Genomic DNA, 26,294 nt, shown 5'->3' on the forward strand with positions numbered 1-26,294 from the left:
TCCCATTGTTTTGGAATCTGGGAAGCTCAAGATCAAGGTCCCAGTATTTGGTATTTGGTGAGAGCCTTCTTGCTGCATTCTCACATGGCAGAAGGGGCAAATGCTGCATCCTTACATGGCAGAAGGTGGGGGCAAAAAAGGGCCTAAGCTAGTTCCCGCCACCCCTTTTATAAGACATTATTTATTAGGGCAGAGCCCTGATGACTTAATCACTTCCCAGAAGGCGCCACTCTTAACACCACTACAATGGGGATTTAGTTTCAGCACATTAATTTTAGGGGATATTCAGACCATAGCATCCTCTATTTCTAGTTTTCTGAGAGGTTTTATCACAAATAGATGTTGGATTTTGTCAAATGCTTCACTACATTGAGCAATAGGATTACTTGATTTTTCTTCTTTAGCCTGTAAATATGAAGTACTACATTAATTGATTTTCGAATACTGGAGCAGTTTTGCATTCCTGGAGTAAACCCCATTTGGTATGTTGCACAATTCTTTGTACAGGGGCTCCCTGACTTAGGATGGGGTTACATCCTGATAAACCCATTGTATATTGAAAGTATCGTAAGTGAAAAATGCAACCTGGTCTTTGGTCAAGGAATCACTCTTGCTAAAAGTCTGAAACCTCATGGTTTCATATGACTTTTTCACCATCATAAAATAAAAAAGTCATAAGCTGAACCATTGTAAGTCAGGGAATTGCTGAATTCCATTTTTTAATACTTTGCTAAGGATATTTTGCATCTATATTCATGAGGGATGTAGGTCTGTATTTTTATTTCTTTTGGTAATGTCTTTTTTGGTTTTGGTGTCAGGGTAATACTAACTTTGTAAGATGAATTCAGAAATTTTTCCTCTTCTTTTGTCTTCTGGAAAAGATGATAACCAAAATGAAAAACTCAATGGATGAATGGAGAAATCAGAGGAAGGAATCAGTGAAATGAAAGATAGAACATTAGAAATTATCCAAACTAATAATAGAATAATATAGACCAAGAAAGAACAAAGGCTCAGAAATCTGGGGGGCTATGAAAAAAATTGCTGAGAATCATGTCATCACATTTCAAGAAGAAGAGGAGAAGAAGAGCAAAGCTGAAAAAAGTACTTGAAGAAACAACAGCTAAAAATTTCTGTGGGTTTGTCTGGAGTGAGCAGTTATTTTGTTAGGGAAAGTTTTCTGTCTTGCTAGGCTGTCCCTTTTCTGGTCAAAACTAGGTAAAACATGCTTTTGTTGGGGCTTCTTCCCCCTCCCACCCAGCATCCATTCATATTTATGGTATTATGAAAACCCAGGGAATTCACTATCATGTCATTCCTTGGGTCCCAAGGTCTCTAGCTGATCTGCCTTCCTCTAGCCATCTTTCAGAGTCTATGATTGTTTTATATATAATGTCCAGTGTTTTCAGTTATGCTTAGTGGGAGGAATACAGAAAAGCACATCTACTCTATCTTCTCAGAAGTTGAAGTTAACCTACAGAAAGATCATTCTGACTAGTATGGGACTGACTGCCTGTAACCAGGCAAAAACTGAAGCAAGAAGACCTATTAAAAACTGAGTGCATTTATCCACATGAAGAATAATGGTGGCTTACGGCCATAGAGTGATAGCAGTGGAGGTAGTAAGAAGTAGCTGGGCTCTGAACATAATGTGAAGAAAGTACAGGTAGAATTTGCTGATATATGAGGTATGTCGTATGAGAGGACGAAAAGAGTCCCAGGGTTTTAGACTGACAAGCAGGAGAATGGCATGCCATCAGTTGATATAGAGAAAGATGAGGAGGAGCAGGCTAGAGGGAACAGAAGGATGATTGTATTATGTTTTTCAAATGGGAAGTGAAACATGCCAATTATCCAGCCAAATCAAGGTGTTAGGTAGGCATATGGATAGCAGCCTGGAGTTTAGAGGATGGAGTCCAGGCTGAAAAGATAAACTGGAGATTCATCAGCCCATAGGAGCTATTCAGAGTCGTGAAACCAGGTGAAATCACTAAGGAAGTGAGCTAGAGAAGAGTACCAAGAACCTAACCCTGGGTTTTCCAGTGAGGCCTGGGATAGGGGAAAGAATCCGAAACAAAACAAAACAAAACAAAAATACTGCGTGTCATCAATCAGAGAGCTAGGAGAAAAGACAGGATAGAGGTATGTCCTAGAAGCCAAGTAAAAAAAGTATTTCAAGAAGGAAGGAACAATGACCTGGATTCAGATCCTGCGATAGGTCAAATAAGATAGGATTGAGACTTGACCACTGGATTTAGCAAAGTCAAAGAGGCCTTTGGTGATCCCCACAAAGCTGTTTTTGGTGGAGTAATAGGGCAAAATCCAGATTGCGGTGGGTTAAAGAAAGAATAGGAAGGAATTGCAGATAATAAATGTAGATTTAGGTGAGTCACTAAGTTTACCTATAATTGAGGATAATGATGATGCCTTTCCTTCCTTAAGTTAATCTTTACTGAGGACTTACTTTGGGTTAGACACAGCAAAGTAAGGAGATCTAAGGTGAAAGAGACTTTTAGGGTTATAGGGAGAGATATAAAAATAACAAGTACATTGGATTGTAACAGGAGATCATAGACAAATATGTATAATACTGCAATGGAATGGCAGATTCTCTACAAAGTCAGGATAGAGTTTTCCAGGGATGTGACACTATGCCTTGAAGAAGTTTATCACAGGAATCAATACACATGAGTGTTTTAAAAATAAGGTGTTGCTGCGCCTGTAATCCCAGCACTTTGGGAGACTAAGGCGGGCAGATCACGAGGTCAGGAGATCGAGACCATCCTGGCTAACACGATGAAACCCCGTCTCTACTAAAAATACAAAAAATGATCTGGGCGTGGTAGCGGGTGCCTGTAGTTCCAGCTACGTGGGAGGCTGAGGCAGGAGAATGGCATGAACCCGGGAGGCAGAGCTTGCAGTGAGCTGAGATTGCGCCACTGCACTCCAGCCTGGGCGACAGCGAGACTCCATCTTAAAAAAAATAAAAAAAAATAAAAAAAATAAGGTGTTGCTGGGCATGGTGGCTCATACCTGTAATCTCAGTGCTTTGGGAGGCCATGACAGGAGGATTACTTGAGACCAGCCTGGTCAACATAGAACCCATCTCTACAAAAAAAAAAAAAAAAAAAAAAAATTGGCAGGTGTGGTGGCACATGCCTGTAGTCCCAGCTACTCTGGAGGTTGAGGCAGAAGGATCACTTAAGCTCAGAAGTTCAAGGCAGCCGTGAGCTATGATCACATCACTTCACTCTAGCCTGGGTGACAGTGAGACCCTGTCTCTAAAAACAAAAACAAACAAAAAAGTAATAAGGTCCTGTGGAAGTATATGTTAAATTAAAAGGGTATTAAGTATGAAATTTATGCAGTTCTGATGGTGCCATTGGTAAGGAAGGACCTGAGTTTAACTCATAAGAGAGATAGAGAATTACTGATTTTACTGCTTGATATAGTGTGGATACTTGTCTTTTCCAAATCTCATTGAAATGTGATCCCCAGTGTTGGAGGTGGGGCCTAGTTGGGAGGTGTTTGGATCATGGGGGAAGATCCCTCATCAATGGCTTGGTGTTCTCCCTGCAGTAATGAGAGAGTTCTTACTCTTAATTCACATGATAAATGTTTGAAGAAGAGCATGGAACTTCCCTGCTCCTTGCTTTCTTTCTGTTTATGTGACATGCCTGTTCCTCTTTCACCCTCCACCATGAGTAAAAGCTTCCTGAGGCCTCAGCAGAAGCCAAGCAGATGCTGGTGCCATGCTTGTACAGCCTGCAAAGGCATGAGCCAAAACACCTCTTTTCTTCATAAATTGCCCAGTCTCAGGTATTCCTTTATAGCAATGCAAAACAGACTAACACAGTGCTCATAAAATGTCTGTTAAACCAGAGAAATATGAATGGGCAATGCTACAGTTTAATTTTCCATTCTTAGTCTTTATAGTGATTTATGTGAGGTTTGATAAATGTTAAGCTATGCAATAAAACACACAGAAGTCTATCTTCCCCACACCCTGCCCCCTGCCACTCTGCTACAGAAAACCATCAATGTATATCCCCGTGACTGTCTACCATATCAGCTTGTTGGCTTGAACATTTTGAGTATTACAAACCATCATCCTAACATTAGATGCAAAGACCAAATGTTACACTTTCTTCAAAAACAAAGAGAGATGAAATAAGCCAGTCATAAAAGGACAAATAATATGTGATTCCACTTAAGTGAGATACCAAGAGTAGTCAAATTCAGAGACAGAAAATAACATGGGGAGTGGGTTTTAAAGTTTGTGGGGAAGGGAAAAATGGGGAATTATTGTTTAATGGATACAGGGTTTCAGTTTTGCAAGATGAAAACAGTTGTGGAGATAGATGGTGGTGATAGTTGCACAACAGTGTGAATGTATTTAATGCCACTTAACTGTACACTTGAAAATGGTTAAGATTCAAGTGTAAGGTTAACTGTACACTTGAAAATGGTGAATTTTATGTGTATTTTACCACCACTAAAAAAAATTAAAATAAGAAATACAAAAAGGAAGGAGACCTTTGCCTCTGCCCATGATGGAGTAACCAGGATAGGACTTATCCTTCTGTTGTGAACAACCAGAAAACTGCAAAAATATATAAAACAACTTACTTCAGACACTGGGCAACAGGCTGCACAAGACTGATAAAGATAAACCCTGTAATTCCCAACTTTCTTAGTAAAAGTACTTTTCAAACTGCACGGCAATGAGGGGGAACATAAGCAGAGCCTTACAGCATAACTGAGTTGGTGAAACATAAAAGCTCAGGCAGGCTTAGTTAGTTGGAGATTGTGAAGAGGAAATACATGGAAAGACTCTGAAGAGAAGTAAAATCAGCCCCAAAAATCCGCACTGGGGATTCCTTCAGTCTGTTGCCAAACACTAACCAATAACCAACACATGAGACTCCATGAGGCAAGACAAGAAACGAAAACAAAACAAAACAAAAAGCCTGAAGATGAACTTTTTTTTTTTTTTTTTTTTTTTTTTGAGACAGAGTCTTACTCTGTCGCCCAGGCTAGAGTGCAGTGGCACGATCTTGGCTCACTGCAACCTCTGCCTCCTGGGTTCAAGTGATTCTCCTGCCTCAGCCTCCTGAGTAGCTGGGATTACAGGCATCTGCCACCACCTTGGCTAATTTTTGTGTTTTTAGTAGAGACAGGGTTTCGCCATATTGGCCAGGCTGGTCTCAAACTCCTGACCTCAAGTGATTCACTCGCCTTGGCCTCCCAAAGTGCTGGGATTACAGGTGTGAACCACCATGCCTGGCCTAAGATGAACAATTTACATTGCTCAACAGAGGTTTGGGAGACAATTAGAGTTTTGGCCAGCCAGAATGGAGCATCCCTGCTGAACCACCAAGGCAATCAGTAGAGGTAATGGAAAGGTATACCTCAAGAGTAGGGCTAAATTAGCTCTAGAGTAAGAGAGACTGTACATCCAACCTAACAAAGCTTTAAAAAGCTGATCCACAAGTAAATTATCTGCATGAAAGAAGACAGTCTGCTATTCTTTTAAAAAATAACGACAAAATCCAGACACTTAATGTAATTTTCACAGTGTCTACTATCATCTAAAGCTATTGGACCTACAAAAAAGCAAGAAAATACAGCCAAAAACAAGAGGAAAAGCAGTCAATAGGAACAGACCCTGAAAGGTAGAGATGATGAACTGTCCAAACAAGGATCTTAAACAAGTATTATAAATATGTAGAAGTACTTAAAGGGCAACATGAATGTAGTATAAGATAAATAGAAGATATATAAAAAAGAGTCAGATGGAACTTTGACAGTGAAATAAATATCAGAAATGAAAAATTTAATAAATGAAATTTACAGCTGATTAGATGTGCAGAAGAAAAAGAGCTGTATAACATAGAAATAGAAAAGACCCAAACTAAAACACAAGGAGGAAAAAAGAGCTTCAGTGACCCGTGGAACAGTATCAGACAGTGTGGCATAACCTAGAAGTCCCAGAAGAGGAGAAGAGGAAGGTGTGAGGAAAAAAAATATTTGAAGAAACAATGGCAGGCAATGCCAGAAAATATTTCAAATGTGATAAAAGCAATAAACCCACAATTTGAAGATGCTTAATAAAAAGAAAGATAAACACAAAGAAAACCATATTGAGGCCCCAAAGTGTAGGAGGAGAACCTTAAGCACAGAGGCAGAAATATAAGAATGAATAGGCATGGATTTCTCATCAGAAATTAGCCAAAAAAAAGAAAAAAACAGTGGACCCACAACTTTAAAGTGCTAAAAGAAAGACTGTCAACCTATAATTCTATTTCCAGAGTAAATATTATTTAAAATTAAGGAGAAATAAAGACTTTTCCAGAGAAACAAAAGCTGAATTTGTCACCAGCAAATTTAGGTAATAAGAGATGTTAGAGAAAGTTCTTAAGGAGGAATTAAAATGATATAGGTGAGCATCTATCCATCAAGAAAAAGAAAAATCCACTATGATAGATATGGATAATACAGTGATGTTGTCAGGGCTGGAGAAATGGAATGCTAAAAGAGAAAGAACTAATAAAAAAGAGGAACAAAGAACAGATGAAACAAACAAAAAACAAGTAGTAAGTGAGTAAATTTAAACCCAACAGTATCAAAATTATAATAAAAGTAAGTGGTCAAAACATTCCAATTACAAGGCAAAGACAGGATAAAAAACAAGACCCAACAATATGAATAAAACTCACATTAAATATAAAGATACAACTACATTAGAAGAAAAAGGATGAAAAAGGTATACCATGCAAAGACTAATCGGAGATAAAGACATTTCTTTTTTTTTTTTTTTTTTTGAGACGGAGTCTGACTATGTTGCCCAGGCTGGAGTGCAGTGGCATGATCTCCACTCACTGCAAGCTCTGCCCCCCCCGGGTTCATGCCATTCTCCTGCCTCAGCCTCCCGAGTAGCCGGGACTACAGGCACCCACCACCACACCTGGCTAATTTTTTTGTATTTTTGGTAGAGATGGGGTTTCACAGTGTTAGCCAGGATGGTCTTGATCTCCTGACCTCATGATCTGCCCACCTCGGCCTCCCAAAGTGCTGGGATTACAGGCATGAGCCACCGTGCCTGGCCAAAGACATTTCATAGTGATAAAATATCAGTTTATCAAAAAATATAACAATCCTACTGTGTATGTGCCCAAAAACAAGTTTTAAAATACATGAAGCAGAATTAAAAGTAGAAATAAGACAGCACTCTTTTCCCTGTGCTAAAGCAAGTAGACATGAAATCAATAAGAGAATAGAAGAGTTGAACAACACCAGCAACCAATTTGTTCTACTGAAACTTATAGAATATGCCAGCCAACAACTGAAGAATACAAACTAATTTCAAGAAAACATGAAAAAGTGTTAAATAATAAAATGTTTTCTGACTACCACAAAATTAAATTAGAAATCAATAATAAGGTTATTGATAAGAACACAAGATTCTTCTTATGATTTTTGCAACTTCTGGTAAGTCTACAATTATTTCCAAATATAAAAAGTTCAAAAATATGTGAGATACAGCTAAGGCAGTGGTTACGTAGAAGTGTACAGATGTCAGTGCTGACATCAGAAGAGGAAAAAGATCCCAAATCAATTACTTTAACCTTTACCTTAAGAAGCTAATAAAATAACAGTAAAGTGTATCCAAAATAAATAGGAAGAAAATAATAAAGTTAAGAATAAAGATCAATAAAATGAAAAACAGTAAAAAGAATATGAAGGCATAATCATTGTACTTGAAAAAGTCAATAAAATTAATAAACCACTGGCTCAACTGATCAGGAGAAGAGAAGAAATACAGGTTAAAAATATCAGTAGGTAAAAAGAAGACATCATTACAGATCTTACAACACTGAAAAGGCTAATGATGCAATATTTTATATCACTGAACTTGATAACTTAGAAAAATTCAGCACCTTAAAAAAAAAACAACAAAAACAAATTACTAAAATTGACTCAGGACACAAAAATCTGAAAAGCTTTAAAAATCCAAGTCCTTAATTTAAAATTTCACCACTAAGAAAACTGGAGGCCCAGATGAATTCTATCAAAAGTTTGAGAAAAAAATAATATTCCTACACAATTTTTTTTTTCAGAAAATGGATGAGGGAATACTGTCGAATTTATTTAATGAGGCCAGATTTATCCTGTCATGAAACCTGGCAAAAATATTCCAAGATAAAAAACACCAGAAAATTTAACTCAGGATCATACATATAAAAGTCCTTAATCACTGATATAAAAGATGACAAGTATCAGCAAATCAAACTCAGGAAGATAGGTAGGTAGGTAGATAAGCCATCAGGACCAAATGGGGTTCAACCTAGGAATGCAAGGTTGGTTTAACATTTAGTAAACTCAAAATATTAACAACAAAAAAAATACTCTGTGATCACCTCAATACATGCAGGTAAAACACTTGACAAAATTCAACACACATTGATGATAAAAAAAATTTTAGGTAACAGGAAAAGGGAACTTCTTCAAGCTAACAAGCGGATTTATGAAAAACCCACAATTAACATTATACTTCATGGTAAATGACTGAACGTTTCCCCCTAAGATAAAGAACAAGGCAAGAAGATCCATTCTCACTACTTCTATTCAACATTATACTGGAAGTCCTAGACAATAAGGTGGGAAAAATAAATAAAGGGCATACATATTGGATAGGAATTCACAGATGACCAGATCATAGAGAAAAGGTTATTAAAACTAATAACTTTAGCTAAATTGAGGATACAAGTTCAATATATAAAGCAAACTATTTCTGTATACTAGCTAACATTGGAAATGAAAAAAATTATAAACTGCCATTTATAATAGTACCCCATAATATGAAACGGGATAAAGTTAATAAAATATGTGTAAGACTTGTATACTGGAAATTTCAAAACAGTGCTAGGAGAAATGAAAGACTTAATACATGAAGAGATTATGATGTATACTGACTGGAAGACTTAATGTTGGTAATATGTCAATTTGAATTGATCTACAGATTGAAAGCTATCTCAATCAAACTCTAGCAGGCTTTTTTGGAAGAAGTTGAGAAGCTGAGTCTAAATTTTTGTTTTTAAATGCAAAAGACCTAAAACAGCCACAACTATTTGGAAAAGAACAAAGTTGGAGGACTTGATTTATCTGGTTTCAAATATCCAGTAATCGATAGCATACGATAGCATAGGGATAGGCATGTAGATGGAACAGAACACAGAGTCTAAAAATAGACCCAAGCTTGTATGATCAATTGATTTTTGACAAATGTCAAGGCATTGCAGTGGAGAAAGGGAAATATTTCCAACTGTCAGAAGAACTGAATATCCATATATTAAAAAAAAGAACCTTTATTCTTGCCTAACACTGTGTTCAAAATTAACCTGAATATAAAAGCTAAGTCCATGAAACTTTTAGAAGAAAACAAAGGAGAAAATCTTTCTGACCAGGTCTTGCTAGATTCTTAGATACATCAACAAATAAATAAATAAAAATAAAAATAAAGCAATACATCAACAAAAGAAAAACTAATTTACCTTTCATCAAAGTTTTAAAATTCTGTTCTTTGCAAGACACCATTTACAAAATGAAAAGGCAAATAACAGAATGGAAATTTTTTTTCCTACATATATCTGAAAAAAGGACTATTTCAGAATATACAAAGACCTTTTGCAGCTCAATAATAAGGAAACAACAACTCAATAAAAAATACCAAAATATTTCTACAGATACATCACAGAAGACATACAAATGGCTAATAAGCATATGAAAAAGATGCTCATCATCATTAGTCTTCAGGAAAATGAAAGCTAAAAGCACAATGAGATATTAATATCTATCATTAGTCTTTAGGAAAATAAAAAGTAAAGTTATAAAGAGATACCAGTATACATCTAATAGAATGGCTAAAATGGGATGAAAATAAGTAGTGATACAAATAGTGGTAAGCTGGATCCGTCACACAGGGCAAGGGGGAGAGTAAACCACTCAACCACTTTGGAAAACAGTTTGACAGATCCTTATAAAGCTAAATACCGTAGCACTTACCATATACCACCTAACCATTCCACTCCCAGATAATTACCTGCAAAAAAAGAAAGTATATTCTTATGCAAAGACATGTATAAAAGTGTTCACAGTAGCTTTATTTATAATAGTTAAAAGCTAGGAACAATTAAAAAAAATCTATCAACAGGCAAGTAAACAGTACAATACTAACTAATAAACAGGAACAAAATACATTCATACAGTATGGATTCATCTTAAAAATGATGAAAGAAGTAAACCACACATAACAAAAGAGGTCAGTACATATCATATGATTCTATTTACATAAGAATATCAATAATTGCCCAGACTGGAAGGTGAGAGTGGGGAATATTGAATGAAAAGGGTACCAGAACCTTCTGGGGTGATGTTCTATATCTTGTTTGTGGGGGTAGTTATACAGCACTCTATGTGTGTGTGTGGGTGTGTGTATATACATCACAATTCACTAATCTGTACACCTAAAATAGATGAATTTGATTGTATATAAATTAAACAGAGAGAGGGAGAATTCTGGCTTCAATTAGAATACAGTGAGTCGGAGCAGGCCAACATTACCAATGGAACAAGCGGATTTATAAAAAATGGTAAATTGCAAAAACTGTATTTCTTTTTTTATATATATATATTTTATTATTATTATACTTTAAGTTTTAGGGTACATGTGCACAATGTGCAGGTTAGTTACATATGTATACATGTGCCATGCTGGTGTGCTGCACCCATTAACTCGTCATTTAGCATTAGGTATATCTTCTAATGCTATCCCTCCCCACTCCCCCCACCCCACAACAGTCCCCAGAGTGTGGTGTTCCCCTTCCTGTGTCCATGTGTTCTCATTGTTCAATTCCCATCTATGAGTGAGAACATGTGGTGTTTGGTTTTTTGTCCTTGCGATAGTTTACTGAGAATGATGATTTCTAATTTCATCCATGTCCCTACAAAGGACATGAACTCATCATTTTTTATGGCTGCATAGTATTCCATGGTGTATATATGCCACATTTTCTTAATCCAGTCTATCATTGGTGGACATTTGGGTTGGTTCCAAGTCTTTGCTATTGTGAATAGTGCCGCAATAAACATACGTGTGCATGTGTCTTTATAGCAGCATGATTTATAGTCCTTTGGGTATATACCCAGTAATGGGATGGCTGGGTCAAATGGTATTAAAAACTATTTCTAAAATGATCAAAGCAATGAAGAGTATATGAGCTATAACAACCCTTCTAGATAAGCTAAAAATAAGCCAATAATTCCAAACATTGCCTAAGAATTAGGTGTGGTTGAAGCTGAGGGATTCTATGGGAGAAAAGAAAAACCAGCAGTGTTTCTGCAGTCTCAAAGTACTACTGTAATTGACTGGAAACTAAAGGAGTCCCCAGCACAAGGCTTGTTCTGTCCACCAGATTATCTGGCAGGTTCTGGAACTGTGCAAGAAGCCAGGAGATGGACCAGTGAGATAGAATAGCAACTCTCCCACGTTCTCCAGGTGTCTAGGGAATAGAGTCACCCTGAAAGAAACAGGCCTGCAACAAGTACACAGTCCATCTTCCCCTCAAGTCATTTTTCCAGATTTTGAATCCATAGTGTGTGGCAGGAAGCTAAAAAGATCAGCTCAGAAGCTTTAACTGGCTGTACTTTCAGGACTGAGGAGATAAGGACCTGGAAGGGTCTCAATGAAGAATCCAGGAAGGCCACTCTCAAGTTCAGGGACAAACTAGAGGTTTCTAAACAGTGACCTTAGGTTGTAACTCAAAAAACTAGAAGAAGAACAGCAAAATAATCTAAGTTGAAGGAAAAAAATAAGAATGTAGAAATCAACAAAATTTAAAACAGACAAAATATTGAGCCAAAAGCTGGTTCTTTGAAAAGATCAACAAAATCTATGAGCTCATAGCTAGAATGATCAAGATAAAAAAAAAAGGGCACAAAACATGAATATCAAGAATGAAAGAGGAATTCTCTCTACAGATCCTACAGATAATAAAAGGATAATAAGAGAATATCCTAAACAACTTCAGCCAGCATATTAAACAACTGGAAACAATTGGTCAAATTCCTTGAAAAACTAAACTCATTCAAAACAACGAAGCAATTAAAGCTCATTCAAAAAGAAATAAATAACCTGAATAGGCCCATATCTACTATATAAATTCAATTTCTAGTTAAAAACTCTAAGCTCAGAAGGCTACACTGGTGCATTCTACCAGATATTTTTAAAAGAGTTAATACTGATTCTACCCAAACTCTTGCAGAAAATGGAAGAGAGGAAAACACCTCTGAACTCATCTTATGAGGCCAAGAATATCCGGATACCAAAACCAGATGAAGATATTACAAGAAAAACCTACTGACTAATATTCCTCATGTAACTAGGTACTAAAATCCTTAAAACATTATCAAATCGAGTCCAGAAATATTTTAAATGGATAAAACATCACAACCAAATGGGGTTTATAGCAAGAACGTGAGGTTGGTTTACTCATCATTCAATGTAATCATCATCATTCAATATAATTTACCATATTAACAATAAATAAGAAAAACCAGACAATTATTTCAGTAGTTGCAGAAAAACATTTGACAAAATTCAACACCCACTAATGATAAAAATTCTCAGTAAATTAGGCACATACAATAATTTCGTCAACCTGATAAAGGGCATCTATAAAAAACCTACAGCTAACTTCATACTCAAAGGTGAAATAGTGAACACTTACCTCCTAAGACTACCAACAAGGCAAGGATGTCTACTCTCGCCACTTCTCTTCAACATTGTTCTGATACCCACGATAATGTGGGTGAATCTCAAAATTATGTTAACTGAAAGAAGACAGACATAAAAAGAGTTTATAGTATATGATTCCATTAATACAAAATACAGACTAATCTAAAATGACAAAAAGCATGTCTGTGTTTTTCTTGGACCCAGAGGCAGTGGAGGGAATAGCCTATAAAGGAACACAAGTAATCTTTTGGGGGTGATGGAAATGCCCTGTCTTAGGATCATACACAACTGTTAAAACTCATCAAATTGTACACTTTGACTGAATATAATTTTTAAGGTAAATCATTCCCCAATAAATTTGATGAGAACAAATATGATTAATATGTTTAAAAACAGGAAAAGGGGAACAAATGGATAAAAAGATGAAGAATTTCTATGCTGACAGAAAACTGTCAATCTAGAATTCTATACTCAGTGAAAATATTTTTCAAAAATGAAGGGCAACATAAATATGTTCTCAAAGATTGAGACAGTCTGTCATTGTGACAGACCTGCACTATAAGAATACTTTTAGCAAGTTCTTTAGGTTGAAAGGAAATATTCCCAAATGGAAGCATAGAAGAAATGAAGAACACAAGAAAGGGTAAACATATGAACAAATATTTTAAGATACTGACTGCTTAAAACAGAAATAATGTCATATTGAATCTATAACATGTAAAAGTAAAGATGTATGACTCTGTCAGTGCAGGAGGGGATAAAGGGAGTTAAACTCTTCTGAGATTTTTAAAGCAGTCTATAATAAATTACAGTGTAATTGAAATCTCTTAGATAACTACAAAAATGATAACACTAGAATAAATAAAAAGCTGAGATTAAAACAATGGAATAAAAAATACCTCATTATTCCGAACGAAGATGGGAAAGGGGAAATAAAGTAACCAAAGAACCACAGGACCAAAAAAACAACAAAAACAACAACCAACCAAAAAGCAAGATGGTAGAATTAAAATGAACATTTTAGAAATACAAATTGAATGCAAATAGATTAAACACTCGAATTAAAATTCTAAAGGTTGTCAGACTGAATAAAAACTCTGTTCTGTCTAAAAGAAGTGTATTTTAAAAGTAAGGATGTAGTTAGGTTGAAAGTAGACGAGAAAAATCTATACCACTTGAACATTAACCAAAACAAACTGGAGTAACTTTATTACTGTAGTCAAAATTGACATTAAGGCAAAATATATTACCAGAGAAAAAGAAGGTCATTGCATAATTATGAAAGGGCTAGTTCAGTAGGAAGATGTAATACCTTGAATAGGCATGCATCTAATATTGTCTCCTTAAAATACAAAAAGCAAAAACAGAACTGAAAAGAGAAATAAATAAATACACAATCATAGTTGAAGACTTTACATGCCATTACGCTGAAATTTGTAAATAAATTTAGCAAGGTTGCTGGATAGAAGGTGAATAAACACCACTCAATTATATTTCTATGTGGCAGCAACAGTAGAATCAAAAGAATTTCTAGAAATAAACAAAACCGGTGCCTCTATAGTAAAGACAACAGAATATCATTGAGAAAAATTAAAGAATGCTTAAGTGGAGGAATAAATCATATTGTTTGAATTGAAAAACTCAATATTATAAAAATATCACTTCTTTCCCAAACTGCTCTTTGAAACTAAAACACCACGATCGAAATTTCAGCAGTTTGTTTTTTTTAGGTGTGAATCGGCATGTTTATTCTAAAACATATAAAGATGTGCAAAAGACTTCGAATAGCACAGGCAGTCGTAATGCAGAATGCCAGTGGAGGATCTCCACCAGCCATTATGAGGATATACTATCAAGCTATAGTAATCAGTACAGAGCCTTGACATAAGATGGAGAAATTGAAACAGAAGAGTCAAGAAACGGACCCACCCAAATGGTGTGCTGTGCCAGTTATCTGTTATTACCTCTTAACTCCTGATCCCACCTGTCTTGGCCCCATTGAAATTGGTGCTGGACCCTAAGAAAATTCCTCCTTGACCTGTTGGCATAGTGGTGGGCTTGTCAGCAGAGGGTGCTGGAGGGACACTGGTTGAGGAAGGGGCTTTTCTTCCAGGTTTCAGGGCTTTTGTTCTTGTTTGATGGCATGGCAGCCAGCGGGCAGTTTCTTATCAAGAGTAGCCAGCACCCCAGTAGATGACTGCCCAGAGAGTCTCACAGGCACCTCAGCACTGGCTCCAGCCTCAAGTACCTCAGTGAGTTTCTCCAGTGGGTCACAGCTATGCCCTCTGTAACAATGCCTGAATCTCAGACTTGTTCGAGAGACCCTCTTCTGAGTTGCTTCCATTTCTTAGGACTCTCCTTTACTGGCTTTTACATTTGTTATTCCTATATTCTTTACAGTGGCCTTTACCCTTTACCCATCTTGATAGTTAATCCCTTTTACTAGTTATTCTTTTTATTAAATTTTCCCTACTCAAATTACTTCTGTAATTATTGTCTCCTGACTAGAACCTGGTACATAAGGCCACTTGATTTTTAGCAAAGGCACCACCTACGATTAAGCATGAAAAGAATGGTCTTTTCCAGCCAGGCGCGTTGGCTCACGCATGTAATCCCAGCACTTTGGGAGGCCGAGGCGGGTGGGTCATGAGGTCAGGAGTTCGAGACCAGCCTGGCCAACATGGTGAAATCCTGTCTCTACTAAAAATACAAAAATTAGCCTGACGTGGTGGCACACACCTGTAATCCCAGCCACTCAGGAGGCTGAGGCAGGAGAATCACTTGAACCCAGGAGGTGGAGGTTGCAGTGAGCCGAGATCGCGCCACTGCACTCCAGCCTGGGTAACTAGAGCAAGACTCTGTCTGAAAAACAAACAAAAAACAAAGGTCTTTTCAATAAATGGAAGTAGAGTAACTGGACATACATATGGAAAACATGAACTTGGACTCCGTCTCACACCAGCCACAGTTGGATTGGACCTAAATGTTAAAGGAATATAGTAACGCTGCTAGAGGAAAATATGGAAGAATATCTTCTTCACGGCTTCAGGGTAAACAAATTTTTCTTAAACCAGACTCAATAAGCCCTACCTATAAAAGAAATGATTGAGAAGTTGGACTTTATTAAACATAAGAACTTTTGTTTATCAGAAGACCATTAAGTGAGAGAAATGTATAAAGACAGGGCATGCACCAAGAAAAGATGTTTGCAATACATATATTAACCAAAAGATTTGTCTCCAGAATGTATGAAAACGACTGCAAGTTAATTTTTTAAAAAAGGCACCCAACAGGCTGGGTGTGGTGGCTCACTCCTGTAATCCCAGCACTTTGGGAGGCAGAGGCGGGTGGATCATGAGGTCAAGAGATCGAGACCATCCTGGCCAACATCGTGGAACCCCATCTCTACTGAAAATACAAAAATTAGCTGGGCATGGTGGCGCATGCCTGTAGTCCCAGCTACTTGGGAGGCTGAGGCAGGAGAATTGCTTGAACCCGGGAGGTGGAGGTTGCAGTGAGCTGAGATTGCGCCACTGCACTCCAGCCTGGCCACAGAGCAAGACTCTGTCTCAAAAAAAAAAAAAAAAAAAAAAGGCAACCAACAAAAAATGGGCAAGAGACTTGAGCAGACACTTCGCAAAAGAGGACATTGAAATGTCCAGTAACTTATAAAGAAGTGCTCAGTGCTGTCAGTGATCCGGAAAGTACAGATTAAAACCACAGTGAGGTACCACAACAGCCTTTAGAAAGGCAAGTATGAAAAAGACAGAAAATGGCAAGTGCTGGTGAGGATGTAGAACAACTGAATTCTTATATGCTGCTGGTTGATTGCGACCTGCTTTGACCACTTTGAAAATATGTCTGGCAAGTATCTACTTAAAATAAACCTACACCAACCATATGACACACCAGTCTTCCTTCTGGATATATATGCAAGAGAAATATGCACATATGTTGGCCAAATGATATCTATAAGAAATTTCACAGAAGCTTTATGCCTAATAGTGAAACACTGGAAACATCCCGAATGCCTGTCAGCAGTTCAACTGTTTTAGTTAAACAAGCAAATTATGGAACATATGTACATTGGAATACCACATGGCATAAAAAGTTACTCTAAATACTCTAAATATCTTTCTAAATTTATGCTCCAGCACAAACTTGTGGAGAATACACTCACTAATAATTTTTAAAAACTTTTCCATCTTAATCATACAAACCACTTTAAAAAAATCACAAAGTTGCCAGATGCTATGGCTCATACCTGCAGTTCCAGCACTTTGGGAGGCTGAGGCAGGAGGATCGCTTGAGTCTGGGAGTTTGAGACCAGCCTAGATAACATAGTGAGATGCCACCTCTACAAAAAATTTAAGAATTAGCTGGGTGTAGGTGTGCACACCTGTGGTCCCAGCTACTCGGAAGGCTGAGATGGGAGGATTACTTGAGCCTGGCAGGTGAAGGCTGCAGTAGCCGTAATCATGCCACTGCACTCCAGCCTGGGCAACAGACGGAGATCCTGTCTCAAAAAAAAAAAAAAAAAATTACAAAGGAATTATTCTCCTACTTACAGTATCTTATTAATAAGACAGAGACAGAACATGTAGCCATGGCTCATTTTTGAATCAGCTGTGTCCTACTAGTTTCCAGAAAGTCCAGAAGACTTCTCCTCTGTTGTGTGAGCCTCAGAAGTGGCCAGGGGTAGATATCACGCAGGCTGAAGCATCTCAGTCATCAGACACCAGATGCTGAGTCCCCATCTGGCCCGTCCACCTTCCCTACACACTACTCCCCATGCACCTTATCCTGTTGTCTCACCTGGGCTTCACAATTTAGTCCCTGGGAGATGTGAAAAACAACTTTTTTTCTATTTTACAAGTTAGAAAACAGGAGTCTAGGGAATAAAATAATCGTAACTCTCCCTTACTGCAACATCCCTATGTGCCAGGCCTGTTCCACAGACTCTCCAAGATTAGGCTGAGGTGCCATCCTCTTGAGGCTCCTTCCCCTTCTCCAAAGTGCCCACCTCTCTGACACTCCACATTGTTTTGTGGAGTGTGTGCTCTTCTCTGATTATGCATACCTGACACTGTATGGCATTGAAGACACTTGTGTTCATGCATTAGCCTCCCATTATGGGGGACACATGCTCCTTGAGGATGGGGGCTGTCGCCCACCAAGCAGCTACCAGGACAGGGCTTTTCAATAAGTAATTTGTTGGGCTGAATTTCTAGCATCACATCTCAGAGCCTCAGCCTAGCAGGGCTCTCTTGGGGAGAAGGGATCTGGGGATCATCTGATGAAAGCAAGGACCAGCATGTGACATGGAGGAAAAGAAAGAGCAGTCTACGTGAGGTCTCTGGTCTGGTGCAGTGACAGCACTCATTCCAGAAGAGCTCTTGGCCAGGAATGTGGGAGCCAAAAGGCTGATTAGCTCATTGCTGCACTGCTGGCAAGCATGCTGGCCTCTTGGCCCAGCCCCAAAAGAATATGATGTGAACATTATGTGCCATTAAGCTGACTCAGAGAACAAATGACTAAGTTTCCCATAATCAAGGAGATTTTGGCTTGGCCCTTCTTCATTTTGATGCAACCTGAGTTTAATGCATCATGATGAATGATTCTGGTCCACCCCAAAGGAAGTGTCTTTGCTGTGAGGTGTGTTCTTAGCCAGTCTTGCTTCACGGCAGGGGCAGGGAACATTTTACTGCCTTTCTAATGTTCTCCCAGCTATTCGGAATCCTCTGTGAACACTTTTCTCCAATAGCAAGCTATAAAACAGGTGATTCTGTTTATTGGAGCTGTGCTATTTAAAGACCAGCTTGCTCATTAACGTCACCTGCCACAGCCCTGAGTTTTATGTAGCAACTCAAACATGGCTCACAAATGGAGGAAAGTCTTCATACCCCAAGGTAATGAAAGATGTTAGAGGGTAATAAAAGAAATAAAAGGGGTATAGACAACCTAATCCACACCTCTAAGTCCCCAGCAAGGCATGGCCTAGGGCTCTCCCAAGTGCCCTAGAAGCTAACAATTCCGCATCACTTTCTGCATTTTCATTATTCCTCCATCCTGGAGACCTTTTGTGGAGGGCACTGACTCCTGCAATTGATTCTTGAATAGCAGGAGACGATGGAGATTAGAAGATAAGCCAGAGTTCAATCTTCCCTCCCTCCACTGCACTCCAGTAGAGCTTTCAACCAACACCTGCTTCCTGTTTGTTACTAACAGCAAACCTCAGTGCCATCCAATTTAGAGAAAGAGGCAGTAAGAGAGTCCAGAGTCACATATAGCTTGTCATATCTGGAACTCTAGCCCTTACCCAGTGTATTAGTCTGTTCTCACACTGCTAATAAAAACATACCTGAGACTGGACAATTTACAAAAGGAAGAGGTTTAATTAGAGGACTCACAGTTCCACATGGCTGGGGAGGCCCTCACAATCATGGCAGAAGGTGAAAGGCATGTCTCACATGGCAACAGACAAGAGAAGAGAGCTTGTGCAGGGAAACTCCCTGTATAAAACCATCAGATCTTATGAAATTTATTCACTGTCACAAGAATAGCATGGGAAAGACCCACCCGCATGATTCAATTATCTCCCACCAGGTCCTTCCCACAACATGTGGGAATTTCGGGACCTACAATTCAAGATGAGATTTGGGTGGGGACACAGCCAAACCATATCATTCCGCCCCAGCCCCTCTCGAATCTCATGTCTTCACATTTCAAAACCAATCATGCCTTCCCAACAGTCCCCCAAAGTCTTAACTCATTTCACCATTAACTCAAATGTCCACAGTCGAAAGTCTCATCTCAGTCAGGTTTTCTGATTTCATTTCTGTAGTCAAGAAGCTGAGGGACGGGACCCATGCTATGCCAGTGACAATGTTTGCTGAGTCTGGTGGGAGGCTCCGCAATAGCAGGAAGGCTCCCTGGGTGCTTCTGCTCTGAGACAGGAGCTCTAAACCAGATGATTTCTCAGGACACTTGGATTACTAATATTCTGTGGTCAATGATGACAAATCCTGTCTTTTTAGAAAGACAATCATATTTAATGTGTTCTAGGGAATAAATCAGAAACTTAGTCTTACGGTTTAAGGAATTTTCTAATAATGGTCTGGAAACTGAAAGGGAACGCATTAATCAGAATTCTCTGTTCCCTGGATTTCCAATAGAAGAGATGTTCCTGTATTTCCACAAGGAGTCCTGGAAGCAGCCCACAGATGGAGAGGACTGAGGCTAAGTGAGGATGAGTACACAGCACCCCCTGTACTGTGATCTTGGGCCTGTGTCCCACACCCTCCACAGGGACAGTTCCTTCTGCAAGGTGCCTGCCCAGCAACAACGACCTCTCTGGTGCTAACAGACCTTTTTTTTCTCCACTGCACAGTGTGCCATAGGTACCCCATGCATGTGAGTGAGCCAGCCAGAGAGCTCCATGTCCTGATACCAGGCAGTGAGATGTGAATTCCTGTCTAGGGCTGTAACCTGCCAGACTGCTTCCAGCCTACATGAAGGCTGGTCACTCCCTCCTTCTCAGGCACTGCCTCTCTCGGCCCAGAGCCTTCTGTAGAGAGCTACTGTGGCTCCAGCTTTCCCATCTCCTCCACCATTTTACATCTTCTTAGGCAGCCTTTCAGTGGAGAGCTTGTCCTGCCAACATTTTCTCCCTCCTAAAGTACTGAAAAAAAGCCCTAGGAGCGAAAAATCATCTGCAATATCCCTGATCCCCTTCTCAGAACAGCACAGTGTCCCCACCAAGTGCTAATAAATGTTGTTGGATAACAGAACAATTTAGGTTAAATCTCTCACAGAGCAGAATTGCCTGGAGGGATTTTGCCTTGAAAATTAAATTCTGATATCAATTTCTAAAATTATTTACAATATTAAAATTGAAATGAATCCATCAGACAGTTTCCTTCCAATGTTAGTCTTTCAAGTGAACCTACTTTCCTATTAGCACTCACCTAAAAACAAACAAGCAAACAAACAGATAACTCAGTCTTCCCTCTGACTCAGTGTGAGGAAGGGGACAGGCAGTATCTGGTGACAGCTTATCTCAGTGGGTCTCCATGGTTCTTCACCAAAACCACTTGTGTTTCCTCCTTAAGCACCACAGTATCCTATGACACTAGGCCAGTGGGCTCTCAAACTTTTTGAATTCAGAACCCCTTTCCTCTCAACTTCTTAAGTTGGGTTCTATCTATTGATAGTTACATTACTTGAAATTAACACAGATATTTTAAAATTATTCAGAAATTCATTTACAATAATAGCCCATTATATAATAAAAACATTTTATTATTTGTTTATTGAGACAGAGTTTCATTTTCTCTTTTTGAGACAGACTCTCGCTCTGTTGCCCAGGCTGGAGTGCAATGGCACAATCTTGGCTCACTGCAACCTCTGCCTCCCAATCTCACACGATTCTCCTGCTTCAGCCTCCTAATTAGCTGGGATTATGGGTGTGTGCCACCACACCAGCCTAATTTTTTGTTTTTATTAGAGACGGGGTTTTGCCATGTTGGCCAGGCTGGCCTTGAACTCCTGAGCTCAAATAATCTGCCCAATTTGGCCTCCCAAAGTGCTGGGATTATAGGCGTGAGCCACCTCACCTAGCCCCAAAATAACATTTTAATAAAAATAACTATATTTTATAAAACAAAAATAAATTAGTGAGGAGAATTTCTAGAACTCTTTAATGTCAGAATTACTATGACAGCTTGATTCTCCTATGTCCTTCTGCATTAATCTGTTGTGATACATTGTTCTGATTGAATTATGTGAAGAAAACCCAGCCTCACATGAATAGGTGGCTAGAAACGAGGAGTATTTTCATAGCTTTATCAGATTATTGTAGATGTTCCTGTTAGATAGGACATCAAAACTTGACAGGTGGTAGTTTCTTAAAGGTTAGTTGCAACATGGAGTCTGAAACACTATCAATAAACTTGTATTTTATTACAACCCATTGTCAGTCTTGCCCTGCAAACAAATATTTTACCATGCATGATTTTCATAACATGCATTAGTCATTTGGAAATATTATTCACTGAGTTATGAAGATTTTCCTAATGTTAACACATTTCTGTATACAGTGTCAAAAAAAATCACTTGATAATTTCAACACTAAGCTCGTCAGAAACATCAGGTATAGGCAAATCTCAGAGCTATTGCAGGTTATGTTCCAGACCACCACAATAAAGCAAATATCAAAGCAAGTCACATGAATTTTTTGGTTTCTCAAGGCGAACAAAAGTTATGTTTACACTCTAGTCTATTGTGTGCAATAGCATTTTGTCTAAAAACAATGTATGTGCCTTAATTTAAAAAATACTTTATTGCTAAAAAATGCTAATAATCATCTGAGCCTTCAGTGAGTCATCATCTTCTTACTGGTGGAGAGTCTTACCTGGATGTTGATGGCCGCTGACTGATCAGGGTGATAGTTGCTGAAGGCTGGGGTGGCTGTGGCAATTTCTGAAAATAAGACAGCACTAAAGTTTGCCACATCAATGGACTCTTCCTTTCACGAAAGTTTTCTCTGTAGCATGTGATGCTGTTTAATAGCCTTTCACCACAGTATAACTTCTTTCAAAATTGAAGTCTGTCCTTTCAAACCCTGCTGCTGCTTTAGCAACTAAGCTTATGTAATATTCTAAACCCTTTGTTGTCATCTCAACAGTGTTCACAGCATCTTCACTACTAGTAGACTGCATCTCAAGTAACCACTTTCCTGCTTCTCATCCATAAGAAGCAACTCCTTATCCGTTCAAGTTTCATCATGAGATTGCAGCAATTCAGTCACATCTTCAGGCACCACTTCGAATTCTAGTTCTCTTGCTGTTTTCACCACATCTGCAGTGAACTTCCTTCAATAAAGGATGGAACCCCTTAAAGGCATCCATGAGGGTTGGAATCAACTTCTTCCAAACTCTGTTGATGTTGTGACCTCCTCCCATGAGTCACGAATGTTCTTAATGGCATCAAGAATGGTGAATGCCTCTCAGAAGGTTTTCAATTTACTTTGCCCAGATCCATCAGAGGAATCACCATCTGTGGCAGCTGTAGCCTTACAAAATGTATTTCTTAAGTAGTAACACTTGAAAGTCAAAATTACTCCTTGACCTGTGGCTTGCAGAATGGATACGGTGTTAATGGGCATGAAAACAACATTCATCTCCTTGCACATCTCCATCAGAGCTCTTGGGTACATTGTTCATGAGCAGTAATATTTTGAGAGGAACCGTTTTCTGGAGTACAGTGGCTGGGAGAGGGTGAGTTGGTCTTGAAGGGCCTTGGAGGCCAATGGGAGAATTAGACTTTTACTCCATGGGAAATAGGGAGCCATTGCAGGGTTTTGAGCAGAGCAATGACATGAATAGACTTAGCCTGTAAAAGGAGGATTGTGCCTGCTGTTTCAGGGGGCATGAACAGAAGAAGGAGCACATTCATCAGGTAGGATGGTGGTGGCTGTGACCAGGGTGGCAGCAGTGGATATGCATGGTGGCTGGGTTCTGGGTGTAGTTTGGTGGTACATCTCCTGGGGCTTGCTCATGAACATGCATGTGACATGAAAAGGAGAGGCATCAAGAGTGGCTCTTGGCTTGAGAGCCTAGGAAGGTGGCTTTACAGTTGTCACATGAGGTTGTAGTTTGGACATGTCCTGTGGGGGATAGCAATGGAATGTTACATGTGAGCAGGGGTTTGGGAGAGAGGACCAGGACATGGAGATGGAGGTTGCCAGTGGTTGATGGATGAAATTACCAAGTGGGGAGTACAAGGAGAGACGAGCATCCAGGATGGAGGCTGGCCCTCTGGCTGATGTCAAGAGATCGGAAGGGAAGACACGTTTATCTTGAGTTGGGAAGAACAAACTGGTCAGCTGGAGGAAAGCCAAGGGGCACTGCCCAGCCGCTGAGTGGGTGGTGGTGAAGGTCATATCAAATGCTGGGGATGGCTCCAAGGAGACTCTGGTGGCAACCCTGAGCAGTGTGGAGTCAGTGATGGCTGGGAGAAGGGCCATCACTGCTGGGGTGGAGCAGAGCCCTCAGGAATGAGGGAAGTTGACGTAGTTTGTCTGCAGAAAGGAGTAAGGAAACGTGATGGTTGGTGGGGGAACTGGGAACAAGAGCAGGAAGTTTTAAAATGCAAGACATGCTATCCTCTGTTGCTGTGGTCTGCGGGCCAGCTACAGACTGGGAGGCCACAGTGTCTGCCCCCATTTTCCTGCTCTCCCCTGGCAGAGGCGCCCCAGGGGGCTCCAGGGGAGTGCTGTCTGCTGCTGGCGGTGGGGGGTGGTGATCGGATATGGGAAGGAGGGAGACATGGAGACATAAAACATTGTCTAAGTGAAGGGCAATCGTATTTGAAGTAATTTGAAGATTGACAGGAAATTCATAAAGGGAATATGGAGTTCCATTTACAACAGCAAGAGATGCCTTGTCCATAGCTTCCTGACCTCTGGAAGAACAGAAGTTGCTGCTGGCAGAGTTCCAAAACATGAAAATGTAAAATGGAATTGAATAATCTCTCCTAAATCAATTTTGTGAGCCAAATGACCTAGAGAGTGATGTGATACAGTGCAGGTAGACGACACAGGGCGCTGCTGTCTGCTGAATACATGATGGCAGTTGATTCTGGAGATAACCAAATACCAGCTTCCCTTTGGTCTCTAGAGCCTGGTTTCTACCATTAGCCTCCACAGAGCCCATCTTGGGGAGGTGTGCCTCTTTTTTCTGGCTTTGGTGTGCTGATTCCAGAGTCTGTTGTGAGGGTCACCTTGCTGGCTGTGAGGAGCTCTCTCTGGGCCCAGCCAGAAGGCCCTTGTGGCCTCTTGTCAGGAGCACTGGGCTGTTGCTCTCTGTGCAGCATGGTGTGGTTGCATCCTCTGAGTGAGGCTCATTTGCTTATGTGAGTTCCCTTGATCAGCCAGGTGACTGGCTGTGTCCGCCACTGAGGCCAAGTGAGGGCTGTTGCTGTTTGTACTTATCCAGGGACACCTTCAGCTTCAGGCCCCACCCTTGTGAGCAGGGGCCTCAGTGAGCATCTTAGGGTCTCTGTGTGAGGTCACAGCAGGACCCAGACTGGAGATGTGGGCACAGTGGGTAAGTGACACCAGGGCTGGAACAAGCAGAGCCCCTCCTTGGCTGAAGATGGCCCCTGTGCACATAGAGACAAGGGCTCCTGCAGCTCCCTGGGGAGTCTAGCAATTGGTGGCTGTGTTTTCTCTGGGGATTCTTTACTGGGTGTGCACTTCTACCTGGCTTGACCTGCTTAAGGCATATCAGGGTGCTCCTGTCTGTGAATTGGCAGGGAAAGTGCCTGTCAGTGTGGACCCAAACAGGGAACCTCTGGGCACCTGTGGTTGCCACAAATCAGGGATCTATGGATGTTTTCTGTCAAGTCCTGGATAGTAAATATTTTAGGCATGAGTGTCACATGTGGTCTCTTATAGTCTTTTTTTTTTTCCCTCTCAGCCTTTTAAAATAATAAAAATCATTTTTGGTTCATAGGTTGTACAGAAATGGTCTGTGAGCCCAGGAGGCAGGAATAAAATACTGACTTGGCCATGTGCTCACTAATTCAGTCTCCATAGAGGTGAGAGAGGCACAGAGCACGTCCCTTGTTGGGACAGATCATTCTTTTGCACATGTGTGTTTATGTCATTGTGAAAGTCAGTTTTGAAGAGGACCCTCCGTCTTTCTTACAGACTTTCACCATTGAAGACACTCAGTTGTCAAAGAGTCTTTTCCACCTTTACGTTAGCAACGTTGTGTTTTAGAAAAACCTCCTCATTGCTGCAATACACCAAAGGTAATGAATTTGAACAAACTCTTTCTCCTCCTGGAGCAGTCTTCTCTACTCTGACTACACATTAGTCACCTGCGGGGGGCTTTTGCAAAACAGCAGTGCCCAGGTCCCCTAACCAGGAAAGTCGAATCTCTTAGGGGCCCTGACATCACTGTGTAGCCGGAGGGAGAGCCCTCTGCCCAGGCTCACAGCATCTAGCAGCAGATTCATTGATTCTGAGTGTGCTGCCTAGTTGCCCAGTCTGGCTGACGTTACAGTATGCAGAGTCTCTTACACATTGGGGTGTGACAGGAGCTCACTATTGCTGCTAGTGCAGGCTTCTCCTTTCCCTCCCTCTGCTCTCTCCCTCCCTTCTCTCCCTCCCCTCTCCCTCTGCCATCTCTCTCTACTGCCCCCCTTTCCCTACCTATCTCTATTTCTCTCTCTCCCTCTGTGTAGCTCCCTCCCCAGTCCCCACTGCTGCCCATATACTGTAAATGCTCTAGAATTGAGGAAAGATTTTTGGCTTAATCAGCAAATGCTGGTTCAATTAGCACAAATCCCAAATGACGTGAGGAGGTCTTTCAGCATTTAGGTTGAGAAGCCCTAGCCAGGCAGAGGGAGGCAGGCTGATGTGGAGCATCCATCCACCATGTGCACTTAGGGTGAGCTCGCTGCCTTTCACATGTCAGGGACACCAGTAAGC

The 26,294-nt window shown here is 40.0% G+C and overlaps 1 protein-coding gene across 48 annotated transcripts in view; it reads left to right on the plus strand.

Annotated features, from left to right (window-relative positions):
* The window catches only part of PCBP3 (poly(rC) binding protein 3), a 301,168-nt gene that overhangs the window by 36,757 nt on the left and 238,117 nt on the right, over window positions 1–26,294 (plus strand). The window contains exons 1-3 of one of the 48 annotated variants that reach the window (XM_063720930.1): window positions 23,815–25,044; window positions 25,312–25,396; window positions 25,509–25,612. The exons of the other annotated variants lie outside the window; for them this stretch is intronic. The gene's annotated coding sequence lies outside the window, so the exon portion shown is untranslated. Of the gene's footprint in view, window positions 1–23,814; window positions 25,045–25,311; window positions 25,397–25,508; window positions 25,613–26,294 lie in introns of those variants that run through there. 48 annotated transcript variants of the gene reach the window in all.

Source organism: Pongo abelii, chromosome 22 (genome assembly GCF_028885655.2).
Source record: "Pongo abelii isolate AG06213 chromosome 22, NHGRI_mPonAbe1-v2.0_pri, whole genome shotgun sequence".
Taxonomy (NCBI): Eukaryota; Metazoa; Chordata; class Mammalia; order Primates; family Hominidae; genus Pongo; species Pongo abelii.